Here is an 11,822-nt window from a genome sequence, read left to right as displayed (position 1 = left end):
TGAGATAGAGATAGAGAGAGAGTGAGGGGGAGAGAGTGAGCATATAGGGGGAGGGTACAGAGATAAAACGCAGGGTAGGACAGAATTATGAGATGAGAGGCAGCGAGAGAATGTGTGTGTCAGAATGGGAGACAGTGTTACCATGGAGAAGGCTACGCCTAAACTCCTCCAAAGCCTTTAAAGACTAGGAAAGGCTAAACAAAAGACAAAGTCATGCTGTGCAAGTGAGAAACAGGCAGGATTTATGTTGGCCGAGACAGAATACAGAATCAAAGCAGACAGCCTATGGGAGAAGAAGTTAATAAGAAGGGATTTGTAGGAAGGGGTGAGAAAATGAAAAAACAATAACCTGGGGCAAGGTGAGTACTGTAGTGGTAGCTTGGATGAGATTCCCAATATTAATTAAATAGGCTTTTTAACCCTTTATAATCACATTGCCAAAAAAGCAGAGTAAAGGCAGGCACCCTAAGGACATTCAAGAATAAAAAAAAATATCCTATTTATTCTCTCCCTCTGGACTGACCAACACAATAGGAATATTAAAAACAATAAACAGTAACAAATAGGACCACTTTTTCCTAATCATTGTCATGACATTCTTCAAACAATTATTCTTATCAGTGCATGACGTCAAACTAGAACAGTCAGCACAGCTCAGATTTAACGGGGACATATTGTAAAAAAAAAAAGGCAAGGCAAGACATGAGGCAACTTGAGTGTCCACCAGCACACAAAATGTGAAATAATTCCATCCAGTCCTTCGTTTGTGGTCTGTGTAAGTCTTACAACACAGAGAAAAGTGCTTCGTTACAAATTTTCTGAGTTTGTGACGTTACAAATGTCTGAACCGCCTCCTCCAGGAAGTGCCTGCTGCCGGTGCCGCGACTCCACAGTGACCATACACTGTAGCGTATGCGGGGCTTTAAATTAACACCCGACAACCCGCCAAATGCGGGTAAAAATGAACTTTGGCGGGAAACATTGTAGCATTACTAGCCATTTTGGCTGGGGAAGAATGAAACAAATACCACTGCGTCTGTTTGAATCGGCAGGCTGAAGAAACGATGTCGTGACGTGCCTTACAACAATTGGCTACGTGCTAACGTTAGCGTGATGTTGTGGTTTGGTATCAGAGGAGTCAGACAGATTGATGATGTAAAATTAGTTAGGAACAAACAAACAAACGTAGAAATTGTTTTTGGGTGTTGGAAAACCTAAACTGCAAAAAAGGAAGGCGGCTGCCGAGATTAAGATGTTCTGAAAAGAAGTTAGTAGTTCTATTTTTTATAACTTCAAACAGTGTTCCAGGGATCTCATTTTCATCTGAGTTAAGTTTGTTTATTAAGTTTTGAGAATATAATTTATAAAATGTTTACTTCTCCGACACACCCAAAGCTCCATATTGCAACTGTTTTTTAACAGTTGTTTTTAAATTAAATGTATATATTTTTACCATTTTAATGTATTTCTGCAATCAACTAAATTACAAACTATTTAACGAAACATGAACACTTAAATCTATTCTGTGACACTCATAATGTAGTTTATTTTCGCTGGAAAAAAATTTGGCTGGTGGAAAATCTGGTTGGCTGATAACTTTAAGAATCTACTAGCCATGCTGGCTGGTGATCTAAAAAGGTAATTTAAAGCCCTGAGTGTATGCATTATTTGTTCATGCGGAGGTGTACTCTGCTCTTGTGGTTTCCAGCGCATCTTGTGGTTTGGCGCATTGGTGCAGTGATATGTGTTCTGGCACTTCTGTGTAACCTGCCATTCTAATAAAAAGGGATATATATATATATTATACTTTATTTTCATACATGTAAAGCTACATACATGAAATGTGTTCTCTGCATTTAACCCCTCACTGTGTAGCGCCACATTTTAGTATCCGTTATATCGCCTAGTATCACCTTTGACTTGATCTGACATGTTTGTGACACAATGCGACGCAACGGTTAGACAAAACGAATGATTATCAGCTTAAATGCACTATTCCTGTAGTTAATAATAGAGTCGAGGAAGAGAAGAAAGTGGCTTTGCAGCTGAACACTCCGGTGAGTGTTTGAAGCAGCTGAATGACTGCTGCTGCTGCTGCTGTGATAAACACGGACCCTGAAGCGCTGAGACGGACTCACAATAACAAAAGCCGATTAAATAGCCATGTGTTTAACTGTAATGTGCAGATTTTTAGCTGAAAACAATAACAACAGTGTGTGGATAGCAAAATAAAATTGCTATTGTGATCACTGATCCCCCACGTGAGAGCAAGGCATGAAGTCAGCGTCTATAGACACGCCCACTCATGAATATGGATAAGTAGGCCCCAAAACAGCCCGATTTTTAGAACTGCTCAGAAAGTCACTTTTCAGAGGGCTAAAACTCTCTAAAACAGGGGAGTTTGGGAAAATAAACCTCAAATACTATGTTTTGGGGGTTCTTAGAACAAATTAAGAGGGGGGGAAAAAAAGCATGTCCCCTTTGAGATATGGACTTGTTTTCCAAATTTTCTTTGTTATTATGAATTTTATATAAGCGCATTGAGATGACTTTGTTGTAAATTGTGCTACACAAATACAGTTGAATTGAATTGAACTGTCGTCCCTAAAGTGGCGTAATGGTTAAGGAGGGCTTGTAACCAAAGTGTCACAGGTTCGAATCCAACCTGGGTCATCACTGTGGAATATTGAGCAATGCCCTTAACCCTAACTTCTCGTGTTGTACGTCGCTTTGGATTAAAGCATCTTCTGATTGAAATTGTGATCTTGTAATATTGTAAAGTTAATGAAGTGTGGCACTGTTTCTTTGTTTTCTTCAATTGACTGGGTTCTTGCCGAAGGTAGGAACTGACAGCTGTTCCGGTGCAAACATGGAAGCAGGACGTTCCAACTGTAACGTGTTCATCAAAAGTCTTTCATTCTGTTCTCTCCGCTGGATCTATTGGAATACATGGTTACTATGTTCTGTTTTGTTGATACTGTCACAGTGACTAAAGCCCTGCTCTCACTTCACGGGCGCACGCTAAAAGGGTTCAAAACAAAGGTCAGCATTTCGTTAACTGACACACTTTTAACTGGCAGCAACACAGACATGAACCAACACAGTGGGACCATGGGTGTCAGTTATTCAAAGAAGTCAAACCCCCACTGAAGAGTACAAAGGCTATGAAATCGATCAAACACACACACACACACACACACACACACACACACACACACCACACACACACACACACACACACACACACACACACACACACACACACACACACACATGCACAGTGTGTGTGATTGATGTCCAGCTCAGAGACTACACTGATGGCTCTGAACCTAAAAAGCAGACAGCCGCCTCTCTAAACTATTTCCTATTGATCTGGTATCCTGCCTGTGGCTATGACAAAACACACACACACACACACACACACACACACACACACACACACACACAACTACAAAAACAGAAATAAGCAGCCTTAATTGATTATGTCCTTCCTTTTAGCTAAACTGAATAAGACACACGTTGGCCCACAGATCTGTAATCATTATGTCATTGTTGCACTTTGATACACACACACATGCAGACACACACACACACACACGAACACCTACAGAGTTTCTTTTACATGCTGTGTTTGTTTTGAGGATGTGCCTTTTCTCAAATTTCCCAGCAGATTTATGCTTGTGGATTCTTTGTCTGCTCTAATTGGTCCAGCTGGTTGTGGTTGCCTTGGAAACCAGTTTAGAAAGTGCCGACTGGAGGTCCGCCAAAAGGTTAGGATAAGATTAGCTGACCCACTGAAGCCTACGCAGGATCCTTCATACCAACTACACTGCAACACTAATTCTAATCAAATGTTGACCTAGTAAAACATTTGAAATACACTTGGATCCAGACACTCACAACAATGATGTTCAAAGGATTAAATATACACATTCTGACTTGTATGATAAACTAATTGCTATTCCATGTAGGACATGTTGGTGAGGCTTTGATCAGCACGAGTCGGTGTAAGTGGCTATTGCAGCTGCAGTAACAACGTCCTTATAGCCTTAAATCTGTACGTGTGATCTTTAATAAGCAATGTGTCCAAAGCCTTTGTCAGGATCGCCTGACATCACATGGCTGACCAATTATATCTCCCAAGGCCTTATTTTCAGTCATTTGTGTTCAGTAAGCTACCACAGAAACTGGTTTCAAAGTAAAACACTTTCACCAAAACCACAAGATGGGTTGATCTTATTATGGTTGAAAAGGCACCATGAGACACAAAATATGTGTGTAATCCGTAGGAGAGCTTGGCTTTCTATTCTGAATCAGCCTCCAGAAATGTTGTTTTTGGTTGAAACAAGTAGTGATAATTAATGATCATTAATTATTCAAGCAGATAACATAACATACTGTATACAAATGTTTTTTTTAAAAAGAAGCAAGAAACATATGGAGGTCTAATGTTTACTAAACCTAAACAAGCTGTTTTTCTTTTGGAGCAAATGTGTCAAAGTCATTACCAGGGGACCAAAATTGTCCGATCAGTGCATCCAAAAATTGAAAAGTACTAGAAAATAATGTTGGTACCTAATGTGGAAGCCACACTATGTGGCTCAAACCAAACACATAGTTTATTATTTCAAATATGTTTATTGACATTGTGTTGAGTGCACATTTTAATTAGCATTCTGTCAGTAATATTTATTTCAGTTGAAAGTCACTATGTTTTGTTTGGTTTGCATCTCTCCCCAGAATATAAAGAAAGTGGCATCATCCAAGATGGCTTCTAAAGGAGGGCGGACTTAAAGCTGAAGCTAGGAAATGCCTGTTTATTTGTTTCAGTAATTCAATTGTGAATTATAAATTTTAGTTTCCATTTATATTTGAATGTTTGATTATGGTTATAGTTTTATTCAGATAAGTTGCTCCCATTAGTTTAATTATGGGTTTCACCAGTTGGTATGTTTGTATCCCCCCCCCCCTCCAATTATCTTTGTTGGCTAGCCACCTTATATATAAACCCCACCATGTGTGTCGTTTGTTAGGTCAGTTAAGAGAAGTTAAGTTCCTGTGGTTTTTGTGTTGACCTCGGTTCATCAGTTTTACAATACTGGTGTGTTTTTGTTAACTGAAGATTTTTGTGAATAAATCCAACTTGTATTTTTGAAAACTACACTTGTGTTCAAGCCTTCGCTGTTTGGTCCTTGATACCTAATGTCAGCAATAATACATCCGGGCTCTCTGGTAGTGATGGTGCGATGAAGCCTCATGATGCATCGTACCACTTGAGCCAATTGGTTCGAGAAAAGGTTCATTTCTCGAAGCTTCATGTGCACACAAAGCCACCTACCTGTCAGGTTTATTATCACAGGCAGCTGTATCTTCACCACATAAAGTGTGATGCATTGGATTTTTGTGTCCGTTGGGAAGTTTTGTGGCTCTTGGGAATGGCTATGAATCGCAAAAATGTATGAATAATTTATTCCTTTTCATAAATAATCACATTAAATACAAATTTAGTTGACATCAACTAAACAACGCAAATACATTTTGATGGGTAAATTGCACTCTGACTAATATCTCATAGCAAATGACTGCAAGAAACTCCTCGGGAGTAAACAACATGTAAACTCCACAGAGAAAAGTCTCTTGTCCCCTCTTAGGCTTAAACTTGAACATCAGGGGCCCGTACTACAAAGCTGGATAAATACATCTTGGATATCTCTTTGTTAAAGGTGCAGTCCGCAACTCTCAGATCCCTCTCTCCCCCTCCTTCCCCGTTGCTCTCTTGCTCTGCCTCCAAACTTTCCAAAGTACCTCCCTCAGAGGAGTTAACAAGCTAACATTTGTTTGACAGCAACATCACAGTAAAATAACATGCTCTGTTAAAAACATATTACTGCAGCACTTCTCTCTCTCTATGTGCAAAAACCTCAGCAGCAGCAGCAGCGACAACACAGTGTCACTTACAGCAGCCACACACAGGCTACTGCGCGCACATGAACACATGCACCACAGAGTTATAGTGTAACAATTACAAATCAAACATAATGTAAATCAAGCAGCAGTAATTACATTCCAAGCCGAAATGTCACCAATTCCATGTTCTACTCCTCCAGACCACACACTGTAAAATAGACGGTGCTCTAACTCCGGGAAAGAGGCGGGGCCTGTGAGCAACAGCTGTCAGACTGCCCATCAAACACAATCCTGGCTTTGGTTCTTTTTGCTCGGGCACGGTACATTCTGGCAATCTGCCAAAGGCAGCAGGGGGACTCAATGAGTCTGTTTTTTCACACAAACTACTAGTTTAATGTAAAACTGTCCTTACATAGTGACAGCTTTAGCAAATATGACAAAAAGTCACTTTTATAAGAGTTGCAGACTGCACCTTTAAGACAGGCATACACTGCGATTTTTGGCCCATTTTGAGCCGATTTTCGACTTGTGCGTCTATTTTGTGGAATCGTGCGAGTCTCGGTGAGATCGTGTGTCGTGCATCGTGTAGTATACATGGGGTCACGAGAAGCGATTAACACTGTTATGGTTAGTTCTGTGCAGTGCCCTCCCACTTGTATGTGTTTGTTTCTGTCTGCTCCTCCGGTGTGTCCTCCTCTGTGGGTTTCCTATAATCAGCGGCAGGTGTGGCAGCCAGGTTTTCCTCATCAGCTCATCAACCTCCAGTGCATTAAGACCAGACTCTACCTCCACTCAGTGCCGGATTATTATCTACCCCAGTTGTATCGTACCCTCAGAGCTCGGCTCTCAGTGAAAGTATTCTACCCCATGGTCTTTGTTCTCACTGCCTCGTGTCTCCTTATTCTCCAGCTCGCCAGCGTTCAGCGATACTCACCTCCTGCCTGCTACTCTTCTGCTCCACACTCACCTCACATGTTTGGGATTTCAGGATTGTGACTGGGATCTCCACTCACCTCACCGCTCACTGAAGATGGAAAGATTCTGCACATTCGCCTCACTTGTAAATTAAATCACTTGTTCACTGTTAACTCTGTCTCTGTCTCTGTGTCGTGCGTCTGGGTCCAAAACATTATACACACCGTGTGTATCAGAACATAACACCTCACGACCAGCTCCCGATCAGCAATCGTAGGTCGTAAGGAAATCAAACATGTTTGAAATCCAGTCACTCCTCGTGAGGGTATCTCACAGTTGAAGCAGTGCCACTGACCAGCTTACCTTAAACGCTCACACTTTGCATGCATGAACACTGTAGGACTACTGTACTGCCCACGTCTGTGCAGCAGTTTCTGGTCCATCACACCACCGTCTTTTCTTTTTTAAAGCTCTTTTTGCTGAGATTTGCGAGTGTCTCTCCACTTCCGGTTCTTCTTCGTCTGTTTTAATGGCGACGCTTCGGAGTGCTTCTTCTTCTAATTTATATGTTGGATTTCCAGAAACAAGACCCCGACATGTCGTGTGTGAGCAGTCAGATCATGTCAGAGTGTCGGTCTGTACAGTGTGAGAACATGCATCGCGAGCTGCACACATTCAGTCTCACAGTTTGAACTGGAGCTGTGTACAATGATTCAAAAAATCGCACAGTGTATCCCAGCCTTTAGCAGGCTTCACAAAAAGCTAATCATGAACATAAGCCAGGCGTTTCCAACCACATGAAAGTGGCTTTGTTTGCAGCGTCTGACCACGGAGACCTGCAGAGCAACCTACGTCACCATGACTAACATTTGTTTTTGTTTTTTTTTTTTAATGAAGAATTGAAATCCATAATTCAGGCCAAAAGTAACACTGTTGTTGTAGTAAAAGCAGGAAGGGAGGAAGTTGGTTGTCTGGTAATGCGTAAATTAGTGAGATTGTACTAAATTATTTCATCGGACTGTATAAACCTCAGTATAATGCAGTACGTAAGCGACTGACTGCAATGTGTTAAGTTTGCAACGTGTGACTTTATCAGCTGACAAATGTAGGTCAGTCCATTAGATGAAAATCTATATATGTAATTCCTTTCTATAGGATGTCATTGGGTAAATGAAAGGATTGCATCTATCCATAAATGCTCTTTCTCTCCACAGATGTCAGATCTGTGCACCAACAAGGGTCTTCTAAGAATGGGCAGGTCATTTTCCAAAATAGCTGTTTGATCAGGAGAAGGTGATTTCATACTTGCTCATATCTTATCCAGAATAAAACTGTTATCAAGTTACCATGGTGATTTACCCCGGTAAGAAGTTAACCAGTGCCGTAGTACAGCAATGATGGAATAAATCCCAGAAGTTAGTGCGATAAGAGAAAATCCAGGCCCTGGGCCTCCTTTCTATAAACTTGGAGGGATGAATTATTTGCTTTTCCCAATAACACTTAAAGACCCCTGTGTTGATGTTTAAAGATGAATAATAGGGGGTGGGGATGATGCACTGTGTTCACAATAGGATATGATAAACAACAATTATATCTGTGGAGCAGAGCTGCCAGGAAACACGTTTACACACTGACGTGTTTACAACCAACTACTTTATTTTACATCCGTCTCTCACACTCCTCACAGCAGACACTATCAGTCAACTTCAGAACTTCTCCCAACAGGCATCACACAGTGATTACTGCCCATAGGAACAGTGCTGACTCAACAGACTAATGCTGCGCCCAGGGCAGAAGTAGAGCAATGCTAAATATAACACTAACAAAATAAACCAGTGTTATGCTCACTAATCATGCCCACTATACAGACATAACAGATATGATGGAATATTTTTTTGAAAGTAAAAAAAATATTGCCGTTGCAAAATTAACCACGGTTGTACTTGACTTAAAAACAATCACTGGACACGTTGAGCTGATTTTAAATTAGGGCAGTAAAACCAAATGAAGGTGCAAAATTATATCATCTCGTGTCATAAAATCAAACTACTGTCAACAAGTATTGGTTGGGGACAAATATGTGAGGTTATATAACACTTTATGGTCAAATCTAATGAGGAGGAAGGAATAAAACCAACCCTCAGAAGGACTAATACTCTGTGTATAAGGACGTTTTTTTCAGTATGCGTTTAGACATTTTTCATGCTGAACTATTTTTTTTTTTTTTTTTTTTTAATGAAAAATTATAAATTTGGAGTGACTGATGAATATAAAACAATACAATATGACTGTCTAGTACAGATATGGACAACCGGTGGCCACATGCAGCCCATGGGCTTATTTTGTTTGGCCCACAAAACAAACACACAAAATGACTGCATAAATACAAACATTACAGAAAAACACACCAAAGGACAACAAAAATTACCCACCCAAAAAAAAAGAAAACGACTACAAACGTGCGCCAAAATGACAGAAAAATATAAAAAGGCAACAAAAATACTCATAACACATAAAACAGCAACAAGACAAGAAACAAGAAGAAAATCAGACAAGACTCTTTGTTTTTTCCTGCATCAAAGCTCAGATTGGTCATTATTCTTTGGTAACAAGGGAAAGAGGACTGCTGTCAGCGAGTACCTTGAGTCTCCATCTCTAAAAGCTAAAGGCCAAGTATGAAACACTGGTGTTCTGATTGACTCACATCTGACATTCAGCAGTCAGATTAAATCTGTCACAAAAACAGCCTTCTACCACCTAAAGAACATCTCCAAGGTGAAAGGTTTAATGACTCAGAAAGAACAGGAGAAACTGGTCCATGCTTTTATCTCCAGCAGACTGGACTATTGTAATGGTCTTCTGACAGGAATCCCCCAAAAGAGCATCAAACAGCTACAGCTGGTTCAGAACGCTGCAGCTCGGGTCTTAACCAGAACAAAGAGGTCAGAGCATATTACTCCAGTTTTAAAGTCTTAACACTGGCTCCCAGTCAGCCTCAGAATAGACTTTAAAGTTCTGCTGCTGGAGTATAAATCTGTGAATGGGTTTGGTCCAGAATACATCAGTGACATGTTCGTCAGGTATGAACCCAGCAGATCTCTCAGATCTATGGACACAGGTCAGATAGTGGAGCCCAGAGTTCACACTAAACATGGTGATGCTGTTTTTAGTTGTTATGATGCAAAGAAGTGGAACAAACTGCCAGCAGAGCTGAAGTCAGCATCTAATGTGAACAAGTTAAAGGCACACGTTTTCTCTACTGCTTGTGACTGAGAGGGAAATTTTTTGCCTATGAAATAAAATAATGCATTTGCCTTGCTTATTTTAAATGTTGATAATGTGGCCCTCGGATGAGACGATGACATCTTTGTGACGCCTGCTGTGATAGAAGTTATTCATCTCTGGTCTAGCAACAGCACGTTGGGTCAGTACTTTATGGTGTGATCAGTCACTCTTAGTGCACATAATAATAAAAGTGTGCTCTTGGTGAGCTGTTCATTATCATACCAGTGAGATAAATAATAACATAGGCTAAACAAGCAATCAAGAAATAACATAAAATGTAGTTGCTACAATAGTCTGAATAGATTTCAATTGACAAAAAAAGGAAAACAGGGCGGTGTTCTGCTCCCATCTTGTGGACAAGACATGTTACTACACATTAAGTTAAGGTTTTATGTATTCAGACAAGGTTTTTCAGGAATTTTTTTTATTATTTCCTGACATGTTTTGACTGTCAACTGCCAGTCTTTGTCATAGGAGTTCTGCTGATCGCCTTTGATGGTTCCTTTGAAGTTTCACTTGACTTCTGTGTAACAGTTGAAACAACATGTCAGGAGATGAACATTTTCCTGAAAAACCTATAAATATGAATCTTGCCAGAACGTTACTACACGATTTAAGAATAAAAGTACGAAAAACTTTGGTGAAAGGCTTTATGAAGTTTTGTCCTACTGATCTGATGATAATGTCAGTCCTCATGTATGAAGCAGGATAGGGTTAGGATTGCTACCATGTGCTCACATTGCTAAACTAGGAATTTTACTTTGTGTCCATTAGGGTGGTGACAAAACAAACTCAAAGAAATGTGTGATTAGATGGGTTTCTTGGCTCAGTGCCATTTGAAATTAGCACAAAAAAAAGAAAAAGATCAAAGTTTCCTAGTGAGTCTAGTTTGTGTGTCACACGTTACGCGTCCTCTGTAAACTGTAATCGAAGAGTTATGAGTTTCTGGTTGGTATGGTGTATGTTAAGCCCTGGAACAGTGGTTCCCAAACGTTGTACAGTCCCGTACCTCATCAGACATTTAACGTGAAGCCATGTAGCCCCTAGTCCCACACACTTAAAAAAACATAATGATGTAATCTCATATACAATGTAGCCCAACAGTGAAATTTGTCTCTGAATTATGATGATTGTTTCTCTGTCACCACTAGAGGGCAGTCTTACATATGTCAAAGTTTAATTTGTGGAAATGCATGGAGGCTTCTGACTGCTGCTCTATTTTAATTAGTTTCCCATTTTTATTTTTCATTCATGTACCTCCCATACACCTGGGGGTACCCGTACCCCACTTTGGTACAGAATATCAAGAACAAAAGGCTGAATTGGAAAACTAAATTGGATAATTCTGTCTCTCCATGTGAATTGTGCGCACTGATTTTTCTCTCAAAATAAAAAGCAAAACCATATTTTTTCCCCTCCCCCCAAGACAAACCTTGTGCAGACAAGCATGTCTGGATTTAGAAGAAGAAGAAGAAGAAGAAGAAGAAGAAGAAGAAGAAGAAGAAGAAGAAGAAGAAGAAGAAGAAGAAGAAGAAGAAGAAGAAGAAGAAGAAGAAGAAGAAGAAGAAGAAGAAGAAGAAGAAGAAGAAGAAGAAGAAGAAGAAGAAGAAGAAACTCGTGTTACGAAAAAAACAGGATATACAAAAGAAAAGAGGAAAAAGATGGTGACAAATACACATGACAGGAGATTTGCTTGTGGACCGACGACAAGGTAG

The sequence above is a fragment of the Gouania willdenowi genome, chromosome 13 (assembly GCF_900634775.1).
Source record: "Gouania willdenowi chromosome 13, fGouWil2.1, whole genome shotgun sequence".
In the NCBI taxonomy this organism is placed as follows: Eukaryota; Metazoa; Chordata; class Actinopteri; order Blenniiformes; family Gobiesocidae; genus Gouania; species Gouania willdenowi.
Note: the sequence above shows the minus strand (reverse complement) of the source record.